The sequence below is a fragment of the Mobula birostris genome, chromosome 5 (assembly GCF_030028105.1).
Source record: "Mobula birostris isolate sMobBir1 chromosome 5, sMobBir1.hap1, whole genome shotgun sequence".
In the NCBI taxonomy this organism is placed as follows: domain Eukaryota; kingdom Metazoa; phylum Chordata; class Chondrichthyes; order Myliobatiformes; family Myliobatidae; genus Mobula; species Mobula birostris.
The window spans coordinates 128,568,647-128,591,037 of NC_092374.1; positions in this window are offsets into that span (position 1 = coordinate 128,568,647).

A 22,391-nucleotide genomic window follows, 5' to 3' on the forward strand; every position below is an offset into this window, starting at 1 on the left:
CATCCTTTGTTCCAGCCAGATTTGCAGACTTGTTCTCCACTCCACATTGACAAACACAGAACTGTGCAAAAATCTCAGGCATGCTGTGCCTTAGACTTTTACACAGTACTGTACTTTGATGACGCCACCCCTGGAATAATCATTCAGTTTTGTCCTCTGTCTTTAAGGAAGGAAGTATTTGCTTTTGATATTGAGATCATTGGAACCAGCAGAGTCTGTCCATTGTCAATTGGGATAAGGAGGAGTTCTGAGTCACAGAAGTTTGTGAAATATTGGAAATCTTTGCCCTAGAGTGACATGGGTGCTGACGCAAAGGCTGAGATGGAATTTGGACCATGAGGGAGTCAAAGACGGTGGTGGTGTGATCATGCAGGAAAGGGACAGTGGAGCCAAAGGTCAGAGCAGGAGTGATTGTATTTGAAAGATGAAGCAAGCTTGAGGAACTGTATGACTTTTGTTTTTTTTGTTTATCAGAATCAAAATCAGGTTTATTATCACAGGCATGTGACGTGAAATTTGTTAACTTAGCAGCAGCAGTTCAATGCAATACATAATCAGGCAGAGAAAAAAATAATAAATAAACAATAAATCAATTATGCATATTGAATAGATTAAAAAGTGTAAAAACAGAAATACTGTTTAAAAGAAGTGAGGTAGTGTCCAAAGATTCAATGTCCATTTAGCAATCGGATGGCGGAGGGGAAGAAGCTGTTCCTGAATCGCTGAGTGTGTGCCTGCAGGTTTTCTGTACTTCCAGCCTGATGGTAACAGTGAGAAAGGAGCATGCCCTGAGTGTTGGAGGTCCTTAATAATGGACACTGCGTTTCTGAGACACAGCTCCCTAAAGATGTCCTGGGTACTTTGTACGCTAGTACCCAAGATGGAGCTGATTAGATTTACAACCTTCTGCAGCTTCTTTCGGTCCTGTGCAGTAGCCCCTCCATACCAGACAGTGTTCAGCCTGTCAGAATGCTCTCCACAGTACAACTATAGACGTTTTTGACTGTATTAGTTGATATGCCAAAACTCCTCAAACTCCTAATAACTTATAGCCACTGTCTTGCCTTCTTTATAACTACATCGATATATTGGGACCAGGTTAGATCCTCACAGATCTTAACTCCCAGGAACCTGAAACTGCTGACTCTCTCCACTTCTGAACCCTCTATGAGGATTGGTATGTGTTCCTTCAGCTTACCCTTCCTGAAGTCCACAATCAGCTCTTTCATCTTACTGATGTTGAGTGCCAGGTTGTTGCTGCGGCACCACTCCACTAGTTGGTATATCTCACTCCTGTACACCCTCTTGTCACCACCTGAGATTTTACCAACAATGGTTGTATCGTCAACAGATTTATCAATGATATTTGAGCTATGCCTAGCCACACAGTCATGTGTATATAGAGAGTAGAGCAGTGGGCTAAGCACACACCACTGAGGTGCGCCAGTGTTGATCATCAGCAAGGAGGAGATGTTATCACCAATCCATACAGATTGTGGTCTTCCAGTTAGGAAATCAAGGATCCAATTGCAGAGGGAGGTACAGAGGCCCGGGTTCTGCAACTTCTCAATCAGGATTGTGGAAATGGTGGTATTAAATGCTGAGCTATAGTCAATGAACAGCATCCTGACATGGGTGTTTGTGTTGTCCAGGTGGTCTAAAGCCATGTGGAGAGCTATTAAGATTGCGTCTGCCGTTGACCTATTGTGGCAATAGGTAAATTACAATGGGTTCAGGTCCTTGCTGAGGCAGGAGTTCAGTCTAGTCATGGCCAACCTCTCAAAGCATTTCATCACTGTAGGTGTGAGTGCTACCAGGCAATAGTCATTAAGGCAGCTCACATTATTCTTCTTAGGCACTGGTAGAATTGTTGCCTTATTGAAGTGTAGCCCCCCTGGCCACCCTCAGGGTCGCTCGGCTCGCTGTCGTCTAGGGAAACAGCCTCGGCCCCGCCAAACTGGGTAATTCGTTTGTGTGGATGCTGTGTGAGGTACCCCACCCCGCCCAAATAACAGACATTACACCAGATGCAATTAAATGATTTACAGTTTATAGATATTACTGGAACTATATAATTAAAAGAGAATAAAATATAAAAGGAAAATAAAAGGCGCCACACTTATCAAAGTTCAATCTCTTCGTGCACAAAAACCGTTGGAGCTCAAGGACCTTCTTCTTCACCCTGCGACCCCCTCGGACCACCTCGACCGGCCGCCTGGGACCAACCACGGTGGTCGACCAGACGCTCCACACGAGTCCGTCTCCGTCTCCTCGCCGAACGTCCCGCTCGGGGTCCGACCCCGTTAGCGGACTCACAGCACCTGGTCCATCCTCTGTCTCGCTCTCCCGCCTTCTGTCCCCAAACCCCCTCGCAAACAGTATCTTCAAATACACCAAAACCATAACAACTATCCCAATTGGTTAATAGCACCCTCTTATCACCCTCTAAACCACAATAAGCTGCTAGCGCAAACTTTCTCAGCGCTTAACACAACAAAGCTGCATTCCCCAGATTGACATAACAAAAACGCCATTTTAATTAGCCTCCGCAGTAACATAAAAATCGAAACCCCCTTACAGAAGTAAGTGGGAACTTCCACTCAAAGCAGTGAGAGGTTGAAGATGTCTTTATATTCTGATATTTATCTTCTTCAGCTACTCCGGACCAAACAGTGTAGGTGGACTTGCCAAGAAAAATTATATCCGGAGAATCAATATAAAAATCTGGGGAACCCCTACGTTTATTATGGAAGCAATCAATGTATATATGCAGTCTATATAATGTGTGATTATAAATAAAATACATTTAACCATGCTGGAGCCATGGTATCTGACTTCTTTCGAAAAAGGGTGTGTAAATGATTAACATTGCTGTGAAATTCTTCCTTTGTTCAAAGTTCAAATTAGATTTATGATCAAAGTACATATACGTACGTCATCATATACTGTACAAACTTGAGATTCATTTTCTTGTGGGCACATTTAATAAATCCATAGAATAATAACCATAACAGAATCAATGAAAAACCGCATCAGTTAGGGTATTCAACCAGTGTGCAAAAAGTAACAAAACTGTGCAAATACAAAAAGAATGAAATATTAGTAATAAATAAATAAGCAATAAATATCGAGAACATGAGCTGAAGAGTCCTTGAAAGTGAGTTCATAGGTTGTGAGAACATTTCAATGATGGGGCAAGTGTAGTTGAGAGAAGTTATCCACTTTGGTTAAACAGCCTGATAGTCGAGTGGTAGTAACTGTCCCCGAACCTGGTTGCATGAGTCTTGAGGCTCTTATACCTTCTTCTTGGTGGCAGCAGTAAGAAGAGAGCATGATCAGGGCGGTGGGGGGCCCTGATGATGCATTCTGCTTTCCCTCAACAGTGTTTCATGTAGATGTGCTCAGAGGTGGAGAGGGTTTAACCCGTGATGGACTGGACTGCATCCATTACATTTTTTAGCATTTTCCTTTCAAAGCAATTGATATTTCCATACCAGGCTGTGATCCAACCACTACACATCTTTTGAAGTTTGTAAAAGTTTTAGATATCATGCCAAATCTTTGCAAACTCTGAAGGAAATAGAGGCACTGTCATGCTTTCTTCAAAATTGTGCCTGAAAGAAGTTAAACATAACAGTAAAGGATAAAGCAGTGTCAGTGAAGCAGTGTTTGTTTTATTTGTTAATTGGATAGAAGCACACATTAAGAATGGAAATAGTCACTGCTCGTATGAAACTCACTTCTCAACAATACTGCAGTTGCTTCAGCTTTTTCCAGGAAAGTAGCGTTCCCATAAATTCCCAAGCAAGAAAACATCCTTGTCTTAATCCAAAGGCATGAGTCAACCACAGTGAGCAAGAGGAAAAGGAAATGACATCCATATTCTATTTTTAGCCAATTGTACTTCATTTAAACAGCAAATGTGTATTAAGACTGTCACAGGGCAAAGGAACCGTTCTAAATCAGTACATCAAAAACAAGGTCAAGTTTTAATGGCTTCAACCCATGAGGAAATCGGTCAGCCATCACTTTGTTTTGATTTTACATATGAAAGCATAATCAATTTTTAATAATTAAGTGATTTATTATTTTATTTTATTTAGCAATGCTGCGCAGAGTATGCTTTTTTAACCCTTTGAGTTACGCCACCGCAGCAACCCCTCGACAAACCCAATTAACCGCAACCTAATCACGGAACAAATTACAATGACCGATTAACCTTCCTAATACATCTTTAGACTGTGGGATGAACATGGGGCACTTGGGGGAATGCACGGACAGAATTGAACTCCTAACTCCAGAACACTCCAAGGAACTGACTGCATCACACTAATCGCTATGCTACTGCGGTGCCCCTTAGAGGTTGTGATATTACATTAACACTCCAGGTATTCTGAGTTCCAATAAAACCATGACAAGTTATAGAAGTAACACACACAAAATACTGGAGGAACTCAGCAGGTCAGGCAGCATCTATGGGAAAGAGTAAACAGTTGAAGTTAGGGCTGAGATCCTCCAAAAGGACAGACATTATAGAAATTATGGAAATTATCCTGATGAATGGTCTCAGCCCAAAAATGTCAACTGTTTGTCTTTTCCATAGAGTTGCCTGATCTGCTGAGTTCCTCCAGTGTTTTGTGTGTGTTGCTCTGGATTTCCAGCATCTCCAGAATTTCTTGTGTTATAAAAATTGCAATGTTTTTCAGTCTATTAGTCTGTGGGCTGTCATTTGAGAAATGTCAATGTAAACCTCTGGATTGTAGTTAAAATCCAACTGTGTGACTAATGTTCATCTTGGATGGTGAGACGGAGAGCACTCGGCATATACACTCCATATACACACACATTTATATACACACACACAAAGATTGCCTTGTCATTTTGCTGTTGTTGCACTGAGTGTGCGCACTTCAATGTCTTTTCCCCAGTATAGTCTCAAAATTGGTCCTAAAGGGTTTAGTTTCCCGGTGCCTTTCCCGCCATACATGGTGGAATATACCATTTCTTTAGTAATGGGACTGTATAAAGGTATATATGCTGTTTGTATACTGCATTTAATGAGGATACTTTTGTTTATTTTGTAATATGATTGTAACTACACTGTTGGGTGCATCATATTCTAATTCATGTGTAGTCTTAGGTTAACTTTGTGGGTAATTAAAGATGGTATGCTCTGGTGCCTAAAAACACAGGGCGGTTCGCTCTCGGTAGGAGGGAGAGAGAGATCGAACTGCCAGGAGTTTACACTAGACATACAGTAATGTAGCTATTATTGTTTTCTGGTAGATATCTTTTTGTAAATATTGGCAGCTTTCTTTTCACTATTTTTATTAATTTTTGTAAGTTTGAATTTTGACACACCAAATAAACACCCTTGCACGGAAGTGCTAATCGACTCCAGGCTTCTTTTCTTCATTGAAAACCCACATATGTAATAGATGCTTACCCAGCCTGCGATGGATGTGACCAGCTTGTTTCCTATTACGTGTTATGGGCCAAATAGGAACTGACTGCAAGTCCTCCCTGTCCACACAGTGATCCATACAAGAGAGAGGTCAAATGCAAAAAAAATTCTGTTTTTGTGGTTGTTATTTCTTTTCTGTATAATTGTAAATGTAATAAATCATTGTGTCAGAGCAAACATATGTTAACCTCTTTCAGGGTCCCTGTGTAGAATTGTATGTTCATCATGCTTTTCTTGTACTGCCTAGGCTCTTCTACAGTAAGTAGGTAGCTGAAGGTATCCGAGAATCACTTACTCTGTCTCCTTGACGTTTATTTTTTGATGAACTGCGCTCTCAGACTGAAAGATGATGACATGAGGTAGAGGAATGCTTTTCATTTTCAGACATCTTCTGACGTTATGCAGTGGTTTTGCTGACAAGTACACTTCAGACAATACTGAAGGCTTCAGTCTTTCAGTAAGACGCCTTATTGAACCAGTGTGGCATTCTCCACTCCTTTTCCCTCTACCAAGACAATGCTGACATAGAACCATCATCAAAGCAATCTTTCCACATGCCAATACAGCGTACAGCATTGGGGAGTAAAATCTACACTATGTTATCCAGCTTGTCGAGCTTATTTCCCTTCTAACTGATTTACGTTATTCTGAAAGAAGGCCATTGACTTGAATCATCAACAGATCCTACATGATGTGCAGAGAACTGCCAACATTTTCTGTTTTCATTTCAGACTTCCAGCCTCTGCATTATTGACAGAAGCGTGAAGGCACGCCCTCAACAATTCAGGAACAAACAAGGGAAAATCTTCAGATGTCGAAAATCCGCAGATGCAGGACTACCAAAGGGTTTCGGCCCAAAATGTCGACTGTACTTTTTTCCATAGATGCTGCCTGGCCTGCTGAGTTCCTCCAGCATTTTATGTGTGTTGATTCAGGAACAGCCTCTTCCCCTCCACCATCCGATTTCTGAATGGACATTGAACCCATGAATATTACCTCATTACTTTTTTATTTCTATTTTTGCACTTACTTAATTTAGCTATTATATATACTTACTGTAATTCAGTTTTTTTCCCTAATTATTATGTATTGCAATGTACTGCTGTCACAAAGACAACAAATTTCACAACCTAGCCGATGATAATAAACCCAATTCTGATTCTGATTACTGATTACTGACTAACTTAATAACCCAAACTATCAATTCTGAGCAACAAATTGTAATTTGCACCATGGAAGCCAAGAAATTAAGATTCAGCTAATTGCATAAATCAAGAATTAGCTAGTGGCATCAGTAACAGAAACAATGAAGCCACTGGAATGTACTGAAGGTCCCAATTGATTACAAAGTCCTCAATGGAAGAAAATCAGCTCTCACTGCCTACTCAGCTCTATATGTGACTCCAGACTCAGTTGTGTGAATCCTCAAAAATAACTTGGTCGATAAAGGACATTTAGGGTTATTAAAAAGTTGCTGGGACGTTCTTCAACTTCTCTACTCAGTGAATGAATACTATAAAGAATATACTTAAATCACTTCATTACATTTGGCATATAACTTGTAATTTATGTACGAAATGCAACATATCCCTGAAGGGTTATACCATGGGGATGGCATGGCATCATAGTGGGTAGCACAACGCTTTACAGTACTGTTACGTTTTGCAACTTCAAAACATTAAACTAATTCAAAGAAAGACAGGGGTGTCCAAAATGTGAGTCTAACTTTGTGTTTACTTTAACTGAAGAGCACATGTATCATGTGGTAGCATGATGACATATGCAGTTCACGTATTTATACATATAAATCATAATGAATTACTTAAAGGAACAAGACTGCTTAATCAACCTATATATATGCAAGATTGCTCGAATATTAAATACGCAACAAGTACCAGCTTCCCAGGTTCAATTCCTGTTGGTGTCTGTAAGGAGATTGTACTTTCATCCCTTGACCACTTGGCTTTCCTTCAGTTTCCTCCCACAGGACAAAGATGTCCTGGCTGGTAGATTACTTAGTTATTGTAAATTGTCCCATGATTAGGTTAGGGTTAAATTGGGGGTTGCTGGGCGGCGCAGCTCAAAGGGTCGGAAGGGCCTATTCCACACTGTATCTCAATAAAAAAACTATGATTACATTAACCAAACAGAATGAAGCATACATTCAAAAATACATGTCACATTTCATGCAAATTTAGTGTTGGACTCTAGTTTATGCTTAAAACTTCAAAGGTCAAGTGAGAGCAAATATCTTTAACCATGCTCTCTGGATATTAAGACTAACTGGTGTGACAAGGCAGATTTTTCTCCACTGAATTTGGCTTTAATTAGCTCATAGTTAATGTGATGACATTATAATAGAAAAAGTTCTATAAAGATTTTCTCCAGAAGATAAAAGGCTTTAGAAAGTAAGGATGAATTGTTTTCATTACTTCCTGAATCAGATTTAAAAGGTCATCATAAGGACAAAACTGGAAGTTTGAAATTTTAAAAATTCAAAATATTTTGTAGATGCTCAAAAGGTCAGGCAGCATGGAGAGGGAAACAGGGTTAACGTTCAGATTAATGACCTTTCAACAGATTTCCAGCCATTGCCGTGCTGAGCCTCACAGTTCTACCATCTGCTGTACTTATATTTTATTCTCTCTCTACTTTCAGTATCTCCTGCAGTTTCTGTTTTTATTTCAGATTTTTTGGTGGACGTCATATTGTAGCTGTCTAAAACTTTGGTTAGGCTGCTCTTGGGGGTATTATGTCCATTTCTAGTTGGCACTCTGTGGATATTTTGGAATGGTGCAGACAAGGTTTACTGGGATGCTGCCAGAATTAAAAGGTGTGAATTATCAGGAGATACAGAACAAAACGTTTGTTTTTTCTGGAGCAGTGAAGGCTGAGGAGGGTCCTAACAGAAGTTCGTAGAATTATAAGAGGCTGAAATCAGGTAGAAAGTCAGAATCTTTGTCACAGAGCAGAAATGTCAACTAGACATGGAGAGTATATTGACTGGCTGCATTACAGCCTGCTTATAGGAGCACCAATGCCCTTGAACAGAAAATACTACAAAAAATAGTGGATATGGCCCAGTCCATCACAGTAAAGTCCTTCCCAGTATTGAGTACATGTACATGAAACATTCTCGCAGGAAAGCAGCATCAATCATCAGGGATCCCCACCACCCTGGTCAGAATCAGAATCAGATTTAATATCTCCAGCATAGATCGTGAAATTTGTTAACTTTATGACAGCAGTATATTGCAATATATAATAATAGAAAAAACCTTGAATGTATGTATGTGTGTGTGTATATATATATATTAGTTACACTAAACAAGTAGTGCAAAATAGAAATAAAAAAAGTAGTGAGGTAGTGTTCATGGTTTCAATATCCATTCGGAAATTGGATGGCAGAGGGGAAGAAACTGTTCCTGAATTTTTGAGTCTGTTCCTTCAGGCTTCTATACCCCTTTCCGGATGGTAGCAATGAGAACAAGGCGTGACCTGGGTGACGGGTAATGATGGATGATGCTTTCTGAGGCATCGCTTCTTGAAGATACTATGAAGGCTAGTGCCCATGATGGACTGACTATGTTTACAACTCTCTGCAGCTTATTTTGATCCTGTGCAGTAGCCACCCCCTCCCCTTCGCATAACAGATAGTGATGCAGCCAGTTTGAATGCTCTCCAGGTACATCTGTAGAAATCTGTGCGTTTTGGGTGACATACCAAATCTCCTCAAACTCTTAATAAGGTACTCCATCAGGTCCTAGATAATGATATGTAGCCACTTCTGTGCCTTCTTTGTAGCTGCGTCAATATGATGCATCTAGATTAGATTCTCAGAGATATTGACACCCAGTAATTTGATATTACTCACTCTTTCCACTTTTGATCTCTCTATGAGGAATGGTGTGGGTTCCATCATCTTAACTTTTCTGAAGTACACAGTCGGTTCTTTGGTCTTACTGATGCTGAGTACAAGGCTGTTGCTACGACACCCGTCAACTAGCTGATACACAGTAACTCACTCCTGTATACCCTGTCGTCACCATTTGAAATTCTGCCAACAATAGTTGTGTTGTCAGCAAATTTATAGATAGCATTTGAGCTGCGCCTAGCAACACAGTCAGGGGTGGAGAGAGAATGGAGCAGTGGGCTAAGCACTCATCCCTGAGATGTGCCAGTGTTGATTGTCAGCGAGGTGGAGATGTTCTTTCCAATTAGCACGGATCATAGTCTCCCACTTAGAAGGTCCAGGATCCAGTTGCAGTGGGAGGAACAGAGGCCCCAGTTCTGGAGCTTTTGGATCAGAACTGTAGGAATGATTCTGTTAAATGCTGAACTGTAGTTGTATTGTCCAGGTAATCCAAGACCAAGTAAAGAGCCAATGAGATTGTATCTATCATAAACCTATTGTGGTTATAGGCAATTCTAGCCATAACCAACCTCTCAAAGCACTTCATCACCGTAGATGTGAGTGGTACTGGATGTAATCATTAATGCAGCTCACCCTGCTCTTCCTGGGCACTCGCATAATTGTTCACCTTTGGAAAGCAGGTAAGAACTTCTGACTGCAGCAATAAGAGAGTGAATTTGTCTTTAGACCACATCTGCCTGTTGATTGGCACAGGTTTTCAGCCCCCTGAGGTAATCCATCAGGTACTATTGCCTTGAGAGGGTTTACCCTCTTGAAAGACAGCCTGATATTGGTCTCCAAGAAAAAGATGACAGGATCACTGGGTGATTCTCATAGATGTAGTTTTATTCTCCCTTTTAAAACATTGAGCTCATTTGGGAGAGAAGCTGCACAGCCACTTGTAGTGATAGGTTTTGCCTTATAGGAAGGAATGCTGTCTTCTCGATGCTGCCATCAGGTAGAAGGTACAGGAGGCTCAGGGCTCATACCTCCAAGTTCAAGAACAGTTACTGCCCCTCAACCATCAGGCTCCTGAACCAAAGTGGATAACTTCACTCAGTTTCACTTGCCTCATCATTGGAATGTTCCCACAATCTGCGGATTCACTTTCAACGACTCTTCATCTCATGCTTTCGATACTATTTCTTTGTTTTTGTACTGGGAGTTTGTTGCTTTTTGCACACTGGTTGAACTCCCAAGTTGGCGCAGTCTTCCATTGAGTCTGTCATGGTTACTCATCTATTAAGGATTTTGTTGAGTATGCCCACAAGAAAATTAATCTCAGAGTTGTATTTGGTGACATATGTCTACCTTGATAATATATTTACTTTGAACTTTAGAAAATGTGTACTTCAGTTGAAGGGGTGGAGTTTAAAGGAAAGGTGCAGGGAAAGAGTTTTACATAGAGATTGGTATATATCTAGAAAAGGCTGCCATGTGTAGTGGTGAAACCAGATACAATACAATTGTTTAAGAGGCTTTTAGATCCTTCTTTCATTATATGCCATGTCATCTGACATGGGAGATCATGGTCTCTCTTTGGCCATGATTGTTCTTGGCTAATTTTTCTACACAGGTAGCTTGCCATTGCCTTCTTCTGGGCAGTGTCTTTACAAGATAGGTGACCCCAACCATTATCAATACTCTTCAGAGGTTGTCTGCTGGGTGTCAGTGATCACATAACCAGGACTGTGACATGCACCAGGTGTTCATACGACCATTCACCACCTGCTCCCATGGTTTCACATGACCCCGGTCAGGGGGCTAAGCAGATCCTACACCTTGCGCAAAGGTTAGCAGAGGGAAGGAGCACCTTGCACCTCCTTTGACAGAGAAGTACCTCCGTCCCAAGGGGTATAGATAGGGTGAATGCAAGTAGGCTTTTTCCACTGAGGTTAGGTGGGACTACAACTAGAGATCATGGGGTAAGGGTTAACCCATGGGTTATTCACTCAGAGGGTGGTGAGAGTGTGGAATGAGCTGTCAGCGCAACCGGTGGGTGCGATTTTGATTTCAATGTCTAAAAGAGGTTTGTTTGGGTAGATGGAGGGGAGGGGTACGGACGGACATGATCTGGTGCAGGTTGATGGAACTAGGCAGTTTAAATGATGTGGCACAGACTAGGTGGGCCGTAGGGGCTGTTTCTGTGTTGTGCCATTCCTTTTAGATCACAGGCCTCTGCAGAGATTGGTGTAGACAGCCCAGTGCATCTGTAGATCTGAGCTTCCCACTATTCAGGACATTTACAAAGACAGCTGTGTAAAAAGGGCCTGTAGGATCATTGGGGACCTGAGTCACCCCCAACTACAAACTGTTCCAGCTGCTGCCATCTGGGAAACGGTACCACGGCATGAAAGCCAGGACCAACAGGCTCCGGGACAGCTCCTTCCACCAGGCCATCAGACTGCTTAATTCATGCTGGTGCAACTGTATCTTTATGTTATATTGACTATCCTGTTGTACATATTATTTATTATAAACTACTATAAATTGCACATAGCACATTTAGACGGAGACATAACGTAAAGATTTTTACTCCTTATGTATGACGGATGCAAGAAATAAAGTCAATTCAATTCACATATGCATGGAATGGAGGAAAATGAAGATAATTAGCTTAATTTGACATCATGGTCAGCATGGACATCCCGACAGAACAGTTTGTTCCTGCACTGTACTGTTCTAAGTTCAGTGCTGTATGTAAAGTCAGATGTTAATGTGAAGGTTATGAGAATGTAAATTAAATTCCCAAGAGAGATCATTATCATGGAGCTTATAGTGGAATTTAAAACTGGACTGAATGATGCACTTAAAAATTGACAATAAAATGGTTGGAGAGGGGAATGGGGTTAGAGTGGGGAGTACAGTTCAAAAATGAGTATTGGTAGAGATGTGAGGAGATAAATAGTCTAGCCATGTTGTATTTTCTATAATTTTCTCATTACCATCTATGACTCACATTAGTGAATACCTATTGGAAACTGATCATTTTAAAATTACCGGAGTTTAGCAAAGAAGTGAGGAGGAAGAGTGGGCACAGATGGCTTAAATGTACCGACTAAATCACAGACCTACTTTGCTGAAGAGGAGTATTGTGACCCGTCTGACTTTGCTCAGCTTGCCCTGGCAATGCTGATTGTGCCCAGCATGGAAACTTGCACCACTCTCTGAGTTTATCATCCACTCTCTCTATATTTTTAACCAATTCTCAAAAACGGTATTAAAGAGGTTTCCAAAAATTACACTAGAGGTATTTATTACACTCAGTGACCACTTTATTAAGTACACCTGGACACCTGCTCATTAATATCTAATCAGCCAATCATTTTGCAGAACTCAATGCATAAAAGCATGCAGACATGGTCAAGTGGTTCAGTTGTTCAAACCAAACATCAGAATGGGGAAGAAATGTGAATTTGACTGTGGAATTCTTGTTGGTGCCAGATCAGGTGGTTTGAGTATCTCAGAAACTGTTGAACTCCTGGGATTTTCATGCACAACAGCCTCCAGAGTTTACAGAGAATGTTGCAAAATCAAGTAGCATCCAGCAAGCAGCTATTCTGTGCAAATAAACACTTGGATAATGAGAGAGAGGTCAGAGGAGAATAGCCAGACTGACAGGAAGGTGCATTAACTTAAATAACCACTTGTTACAGCAGTGCAATCAGAGGAGAAACTCTGAACCAAAACGTGTCAAGTCCTGAAGTGGATGGAATACCACAGCAGGAGACCATGAAAATACACTCAGAGGCCATTTTGTTAGGTACAGATGGCCACTGAGTGCATGTGTATTGCTGCTTTGTTCTTGTGATTTACTGAGTAGCAGAGAACCACGTAGAACTGTTTATCTTATTGCCTTAAGATAGTGGTTCATTACAATCAAGCTGAAAGGCTGAAATGGAATATCCCAAGTCCCAACACAACAGATAAGCTAAGAGATACCCAGAGTGTTCTTTTCCCTACTGCACTTCACTGCAAGGCTGTTTCTTAGAACTTTGGCTGGGTTACATACTACAGTTCATGTTACTTTACTAGTGAATGGCTTTGTGACATGTGCAGAGATGCTGAGAGGCTGTTTTTACATAGATAGAAACAAGCCTCTCAGTAAGTGTCAAGTCAGAACTTGTTTCAGAATGTCCCATCTCATGCGAACCATCCTCAGAACTATAAACTCTTCTTGGGCTTTCAACCAGGTACAGAAATCGATTTTAACTGACGTTTCAATGACAAACTGGCATCTTCATCAGGGATGATGCCCACGCGTGTCTAGTCCAGTGGTATATATACCACTACTGTCCATCCCTCCTGATTGGTTAGTCCTCCACCAATCAGGTTTCCGCTCTCCCACCTTGTTTAAAATCGAATTCTAGTTCTTACTTAGAGCGAGACCTTCATCTGTGTTAAAATTCTCTCTTTAGTTTTAATTCAATGGCTTCCTTCACCAGGTGGTCCTAAAAGCCACTGGCACAGCACAGTAATTTTGTGCTGTCAAAATCAATCCTGTATCCGGCTCATAGCCCTAAAAGAATTTATTAGTCATAAATATTGGGAAAGCACTAGATCCTTTCTCATGCACAGAACTGTTCCCTTCACGGCAGTTACACAAACGTTCCATAGAATAAATTAGTACATTATTTGAAAGGTGAGGAGATGGTGGGATGAAAGAAGGTGAATCTGAGTATCTTGGGATGGGAAGTCTGCCCTTGGATCACTGTTGTTTGTGCAAGAAATTATCACTGTTCTGTACTTTGCGCAGGCAATAAGGAGTTAGGTCAAGGACAGGAATAAAGATCATAATCAAGACAGTTGGTATTTTAGTGACAATTCTATTGATATATTGTCACTATCAACCCATCAACCTTCAGGCTATGCCACAGAGGGACATGTCTAATTTTCTTTTGTGACTGTATCTGCTGGATTGTAACTACAGTTGAAATCAGAAGTTTACATACACCTTAGCCAAATACATTTAAACTCAGTTTTTCACAATTCCTGATGTTTAATCCTAGAAAACATTCCCTGTTTGAGGTCAGTTAGGATCACTACTTTATTTTAAAAATGTGAAATGTCAGAATAATAGTAGAGAGAATGACTTATTTCAGCTTTTATTTCTTTCATCACTTTCCCAGTGGGTCAGAAGTTTACATACACTTTGTTAGTATTTGGTGGCATTGCCTTTAAATAGTTTAACTTGGGTCAAACATTTTGGATAGCCGTTCACAAGCTTCTTACAATAAGTTGCTGGAATTTTGTTCCATTCCTCCAGACAGAACTGGTGTGACTGAGTCAGGTTTGTAGGCCTCCTTGCTCGCACACGCTTTTTCAGTTCTGCCCACAAATTTTCTTTCGGATTGAGGTCAGGGCTTTATGATGGCCACTCCAATACCTTGACTTTGTTGTCCTTAAGCAATTTTGCCACAACTTTGGAGGTATGCTTGGAGTCATTGTAAATTTGGAAGACCCATTTGCGACCAAGCTTTAACTTCCTGCTGATGTCTTGAGATGTTGCTTCAATATATCCACATAATTTTCCTTTCTCATGATGCCATCTATTTTGTGAAGTGCACCAGTCTCTCCTGCAGCAAAGCACCCCCATAACATGAAGCTGCTATCCCCATGCTTCACGGTTGGGATGGTGTTCTTCGGCTTGCAAGCCTCACCCTTTTTCCTCCAAACATAACGATGGTCATTATGGCCAAACAGTTCAAAGATTGTTTCATCAGACCAGAGAACATTTCTCCAAAAAGTAAGATCTTTTTCCCCATGTGCACTTGAAAACTGTAGTCTGGCTTTTTTATGGCAGTTTTGGAGCAGTAGCTTCTTCGTTGCTGAGCAGCCTTTCAGGTTATGTCGATATAGGACTCATTTTACTGTGGATATAGATACTTGTCTACCTGCTTCCTCCAGCATCTTCACAAGGTCCTTTGCTAGTTTTCTGGGATTGATTTGCACTTTTCGCGCCAAAGTACGTTCATCTCTAGGAGACAGAATGCATCTCCTTCCTGAGCGGTATGACCGCTCCGTGGTCCCACGGTGCTTATACTTGTGTACTATTGTTTGTACAGATGAACGTGGTACCTTCAGGCATTTAGAAATTGCTCCCAAGGATGAACCAGACTTGACAACATTTTCTGACCTCAGTCCAATAGAAAATTTGTGGGCAGAACTGAAAAACCATGTGCGAGCAAGGAGGCCTACAAACCTGACTCAGTTCCATCAGTTCTGTCTGGAGGAATGGAACAGAATTCCAGCAACTTATTGTGAGAAACTTGTGGAAGGCCACCCAAAACGTTTGATCCAAGTTAAACAATTTAAAGGCAATGCTACCAAATACTAACAAAGTGTATGTAAACTTCTGACCCACTGGGAAAGTGATGAAAGAAATAAAAGCTGAAATAAATCATTCTCTCTACTATTATTCTGACATTTCACATTCTTAAAATAAAGTAGTGATCCTAACTGACCTCAGACAGGGAATGTTTTCTAGGATTAAACATCAGGAATTGTGAAAAACTGAGTTTAAATATATTTGGCTAAGGTGTATGTAAACTTCTGACTTCAACTGTCTATGTTCTGTGGGTAACTGTTTGGACTGTGTTTGCACCTTGCCCCAGAAGGTTGATATTTTGTTTAGCTGTATATTTGTGTATAGTTGAAAGATAAAAATATGAACTTGGACTTGAACTGTTACAGATAACTCATTTGAATACCAGATTATTTCACTCACCGAAAAAAAAAAGTGATGGATTCAAAATAAAGGCGGCATAATACCTGTCTTTGCTTTTGGGTTATGTACCATCCCTTCAAATTAAGTTTTCTGAGAACCCAATCTGCTGCCTCCTTGACTGGAATTAGATGTCTGCTTGAATATTTTAATTAACTCATTTGGTTTTCTCTTTTAAATTAAATTTTGCAGCACATAAGTGCAATGAACTCCCACGATAGATCTTTCCACCTCCTCTCTCTCTCTAAAATTATTCAAGCTCTTTATCATCTGCCCTCTTTCTGAGGCTCAATGTTGAGTTTATTGACTTCATTTATTTTATTAAATTTATGTTGTTCCCACATTAGAGGTTCCATATATGGGCGCATTATTGTCCTCAAACAATAATTAAATAAAAACAATATGACTGAAAATCGAAACATTAACATTTATTAAAAACACTTGCGCTCATAATGTGTTTTTTATTAGGAAAGCCAATTTTTCACCTGCAAATTTTTACAAAGGGCTGTGTTAAAACAATGAAGGATCCTACGTGAATACCTTGGCTTGTGAACTAAATCACACATCACCTTTTTTTTTACAGGAATGGAGTTCAGAAATCTGATGGTGGAGGAGAAGAAGCTGTTCCTAAAATTATGAGTGTTCCTGTACTTTCTCTTAGAGAAGAGGGCATGTCTAGGATAGTAGGGTCCTTAACGATGGAGGCCACCATCTTGAGGCACAGGCTGTTGACGATACCCTCGATGGTAGGGAGGCCTGTACCTGTGTTGGATCTGGCTGAGATCCTGCGCAGCCTCCTTCAATTTTGTGGACTGGGGCCTCCATTCCAGGATGCCATGCAACCAGTTAGAATACTCTCCACTTAATGAGAATAGGGGCATCGTTCAAAGGTTCATTTATTAGCAAAGGGAACAACTCTGAAATTCTTCTTCTGCAGGTAGCCATGAGACGAAGAAAGAAAAGAAAGGCAGCAGGATCATCAACCCCTAAATCCCTTACTAGAACACTGTACACTAGAATACTACAGCACAGTACAGGCCTTTCGGCCCTCAATGTTGTGCCGACCCATATACACCTTAAAAAAAAACTACTAAACCCACACTACCCCGTAACCCTCTATTTTTCTTTCATCCATATGCCTGTCCAAGAGCCTCTTAAATACCCCTAATGTTTTAGCCTCCACCACCATCCCTGGCAAGTCATTCCAGGCACCCACAACCCTCTGTGTAAAAAACTTACCCCTGGTGTGTCCCCTAAACTTCCCTCCCTTAACTTTGTACATATGCCCTCTGGTGTTTGCTATTCGTGCCCTGGGAAACAGGTACTGGTTATCCACCCTATCCATACCTCTCATAATCTTGTAGACCTCTATCAAGTCCCCTCTCATCCTTCTACGCTCCAAAGAGAAAAGTCCCAGCTCTGCTAACCTTACCTCAAAAGACTTGTTTTCCAACCCAGGCAACATCCTGGTAAACCTCCTCTGCATCCCCTCCATAGCTTCCACATCCTTCCTATAATGAGGTGACCAGAACTGAACAAAATACTCCAAGTGTTGTCTCACCAGAGATTTGTAGAGTTGCAACATGACCTCTCTACTCTTGAACTCAATCCCCCCATTAATGAAGCCTAGCATCCCATAGTCCTTCTCAACTATCCTATCAACCTGTGCAGCGACCTTGAGGGATGTATGAATTTGAACCCCAAGATCCCTCTGTACTCTTAAGTAACCAACCATTAACCCTGTACTCAGCCTTCTGGTTTGTCCTTCCAAAATGCATCACCTCACACTTATCTGGATTGAACTTTATCTGCCGCTTTTCTGCCCAACTCTGCATCCTGTCTATCTCCTCTTGTAACCTTCGATAACCTACAGCTCCATCCACAACTCCTCCAATCTTCGTGTCATCTGTAAACTTACTCACCCATCCTCCGCCTCTTCATCCAGGTAATTTATAAAAATCAGAAAGAGCAGGGGTCCCAGGACAGATCCTTGTGGCATTCCACTAATCACCAACCTCCAGGCAGAATACTTTCCTTCCACTACTACCCTCTGCTTTCTTCCTGTAAGCCAATTTTTCATCCAAACAGCCAAGGTTCCATTGATCCCATGTCTCATGACTTTCTGGATGAGTCTGTCATGGGGAACCTTGTCAAATACCCTGCTAAAATCCTTCTCCCACCCAAAAAAATTAACAAAACGGAACAGGCACATCGATCCCCAACAATCCTCCCCTGATGGATCAGATAAAAAACACAGAATATAAGAAACTATAAGACTGGAAAAAGTCTATGGTCCAAGTCCACATCCAAATTGCAGAAAACCTGGGAAACACTCTCCAGTGTCAGAGCAATCAAGGACAGTCAGCCGGCAGTCAACCTCCACACTCACTCGTTGCTTTAATCAGCACACAATGGAAACTTGAATCAGCGCAATGGAGTTGAACATTGACTCACGCCCCCTCCCACAGCCTGCTCACCACGAGGTTCCCACACGCTGCCTGTGTCTTCAAGAACCCTTTCAGAAACTGCACAGCACTGAAACACCAAAACAATCTTCAAATTCTGCATTTGCCTCTATGTTTCAAACTCCTTCGTCACTTTATTCGGTGAACAGTGGAAGCTTTCACAGGTGAACTGGAGTTGAACATCTCAGAGACTGTAGAGCACTGGAACAGCAAATCACAGGCTCCAACAGTTCCAGAATCACATTCAGAACAAAAAACAAATGTAGAAGACTCCAAAGAAGTGAAATGTATAGTTTTGTGGTCTATCCAGAGGATGTCGACCAAAGTAGTGTTGTATGCAGGTGCCATCTTGACAGGATAGTAAGTACATAGATTCCTGAGAGTTAAGACAAAGTTAGACAGAGTAGTGAAGAAGGCATTTGGCATACTTGCTTTCATCAGTCAGGCCACTAAGTACCTGAGTTGGGACATCATGTTCCAAGTTGTTGGTAAGACTATACTTGGGGAGTATTAGAATGTAGAACGGAAAACAGTCACCATCAACATTATGCGCCATGTAGCCTGCTGTGGGTGATTAAGGTCTCGTGACCATGATTGTCCCTGGCAAATTTTTCTGCAGAAGTGATTTGCCATTCCCTTCTGGGCAGTGTCTTCACAATATGGGTGACCCCAGCCATTATCAATACTCTTCAGAGATTGTCTGCCTGGCGTCAGTCATTGCATAACCAGGACTTGTGATATGCACCAGCTGCTCATACGACCATCCACCATCTGCTCACGTGGCTTCATGTGACCCTGATGAGTGGGCTAAGCAGGTACTACACTTTGCCCAAGGGTGACCTGCAGTCCTGTGGAAAGAAGGGTGCCTTACACCTCCTTAGATAGAAACGTATCCCCACTCCACCAACCAAATAGAGCAGTACAGCACAGTAAAAGCCCCTTAACCAATCAATTTTGCGTTAACCTTTGAATCTTTGTCAAGATCAATCTAACACTTCCTTCCCATATAGTCCTCCTTTTTTCTTTCATCCATGTGCCCATCTAGGAGCCTTTTAAATGTCCTTAATGAATCTGCCTCTTCTACCATCCCTGGCTGTACATTCTGGCATCCACCACTCTGAAAAAAAAAACTACTCCTGACATCCCCACTGTAAAATCACCTTAAAGTTATGTCCTTGCATTAGCGATTTCCACCCTGGGAAAAAAAATCTCTGGCTGTCCACTTGACCTTTGCCTCTTATAAATGTAATAAATCTCTATCAAGTCATCTCTCATCTTCACTTCTGGTCGCCCGGCTGCAGAGGATGTGAACGAAAATTCATGAGGATGTTGTTGGGACTTGAGGTCATGAGTTCTAAGGAGAACTCACAACACGCTGGAGGAACTCAGCAGGTCGGGCAGCATCCGTGGAAACGACCAGTCAGTGTTTCGGGCTGGAACCCTTCGTCAGGACTGTAGGGGGAGGGGGCAGAGACCCTATAAAGAAGGTGGGGGGAGGGTGGGAAGGAGAAGGCTGGTAGGTTCCAGGTGAAAAACCAGTAAGGGGAAAGATAAAGGGGTGGGGGAGGGGAAGCAGGGAGGTGATAGGCAGGAAAGGTGAAGAAAGAATAGGAGAAAACACAATGGGTAGTAGAAGGAGGCAGAACCAAGAGGTAGGCAGCTGGGGGAAGGGGGCAGAGAGACATAGGGATAGGGGAAGGGAGGGGGAGGGAATTACCGGAAGTTGGAGAATTCTATGTTCATACCAAGAGGCTGGAGACTACCTAGACAGTACATACCAAGAGGCTGGAGACTACCTAGATGGTACATACCAAGAGGCTGGAGACTACCTAGACAGTAAGGAGAGACTGAATTGGCTGAGACTATTTCCCCTGGAATGGAGGAGGCTGAGTGATTACCTTATAGAGGTGTTCAAAATGACGAGAGGCAGAAATAAGGTGAATAGTCAGAGTTGTTTCCCACAGTTGGGAAGTCTAAAATGAGTGAACATACGTTTAAGGTGAGGAGGAGGATTTCTAAGAGAACAGGTGGGCAATTTTTTCACAGGAGGTGATGGTATATGGAATGAGTTACCAGAGAGGCTCAGGAGGTGGAAACAGTTAGTGTTTAAAATACATCCGGGTAGGTATCTGGACAGTGAAGGTCTGGAAGGATATCAACGTATTTATTATTTAGAGATGGAACAGAGAGTAGGGCCTTCTGGTGCTTCGAGCCACACCGTCCAGAAACCCCGACAACCCTGATTTAACCCTAACCCAATCACGGGACAGTTTACAATGACCAATCAACCTACCCGGTAGGTCTTTGGACTGTGGGAAGAAACCAAAGTACCCGGGGAAAAGCCCCTGTATTCCATAGGAAGGACATACACACTCCTTACAGCAGTTGCTAGGATTGTACTCCAAACTGTGGCACCTGGAGCTGTAATAATGTCATGTTAACCACTACACCACTGTGACACCCAATGGACCAAGCCGGCAAATGGGACTAGCTCAGGTCAGCATGGATGTGTTGGGCTGAAGGGCTTGTTTCCATGGTGTACAACTCAAAAATGCTAATAAAAACCGTGGGATAAATGGTGCAGACTCAATTGGCTGAAGAGCCTTTTCTCTGCAGTCTTTCTAGTGCACAAACTGTGGGCAATATTCAACTGATAACCAACCTTCAGATTTTATATTTCATTAACTGCTCTTTGAAGTAGTAATTTCCAGATTTTTACAGCCGTCCCTGTGAAGAAATGTTCAATAAATTATCTGGCTCTCATATGAAGCCCCTGGTTCAGTTTCCAGATTCTCTGAAAGAAAATATAATAATTTCCATCTACCTTAACAAATCCATTAATAGTCTGGGGCACTTAAGTTAGATAAACTCCAACTTTCACCCTGCCCTCAAGTTTACCTGGTCCATTTCCGACACTTCCCTCTCCTTTCTAGATCTTTCTTTCTCTGTCTCTGGAGACAGCTTATCCACTGATGTCTACTATAAGCCTACTGACTCTCACAGCTGTCTGGACTATTCCTCTTCTCACCCTGTCTCTTGCAAAAACGCCATCCCCTTCTCGCAATTCCTCCGTCTCTGCCGCATCTGCTCTCTGGATGAGGCTTTTCATTCTAGGACAAGGGAGATGTCTTCCTTTTTTAAAGAAAGGGGCTTCCCTTCCTCCACTATCAACTCTGCTCTTAAACGCATCTCCCCCATTTCACGTACATCTGCTCTCACTCCATCCTCTCGCCACCCCACTAGGAATAGGGTTCCCCTGGTCCTCACCTACCACGCCACCAGCCTCCGGGTCCAACATATGATTCTCTGTAACTTCCGCCACCTCCAACAGGATCCCACCACTAAGCACATCTTCCTCTCCCCCCCTCTCTCTGCATTCCGCAGGGATCGCTCCCTACACAACTCCCTTGTCCATTCATCCCCCCCATCCCTCCCCACTGATCTCCCTGCTGGCACTTATCCGTGTAAGCGGAACAAGTGCTACACATGCCCTTACACTTCCTCCCTTACCACCATTCAGGGCCCCAAACAGTCCTTCCAGGTGAGGCAACACTTCACCTGTGAGTCGACTGGGGTGATATACTGCGTCCGGTGCTCCCGATGTGGCCTTTTATATATCGGCGAGACCCGACGCAGACTGGGAGACCGCTTTGCTGAACATCTACGCTCTGTCCGCCAGAGAAAGCAGGATCTCCCAGTGGCCACACATTTTAATTCCACATCCCATTCCCATTCTGACATGTCCATCCACGGCCTCCTCTACTGTAAAGATGAAGCCACACTCAGGTTGGAGGAACAACACCTTATATTCCGTCTGGGTAGGCT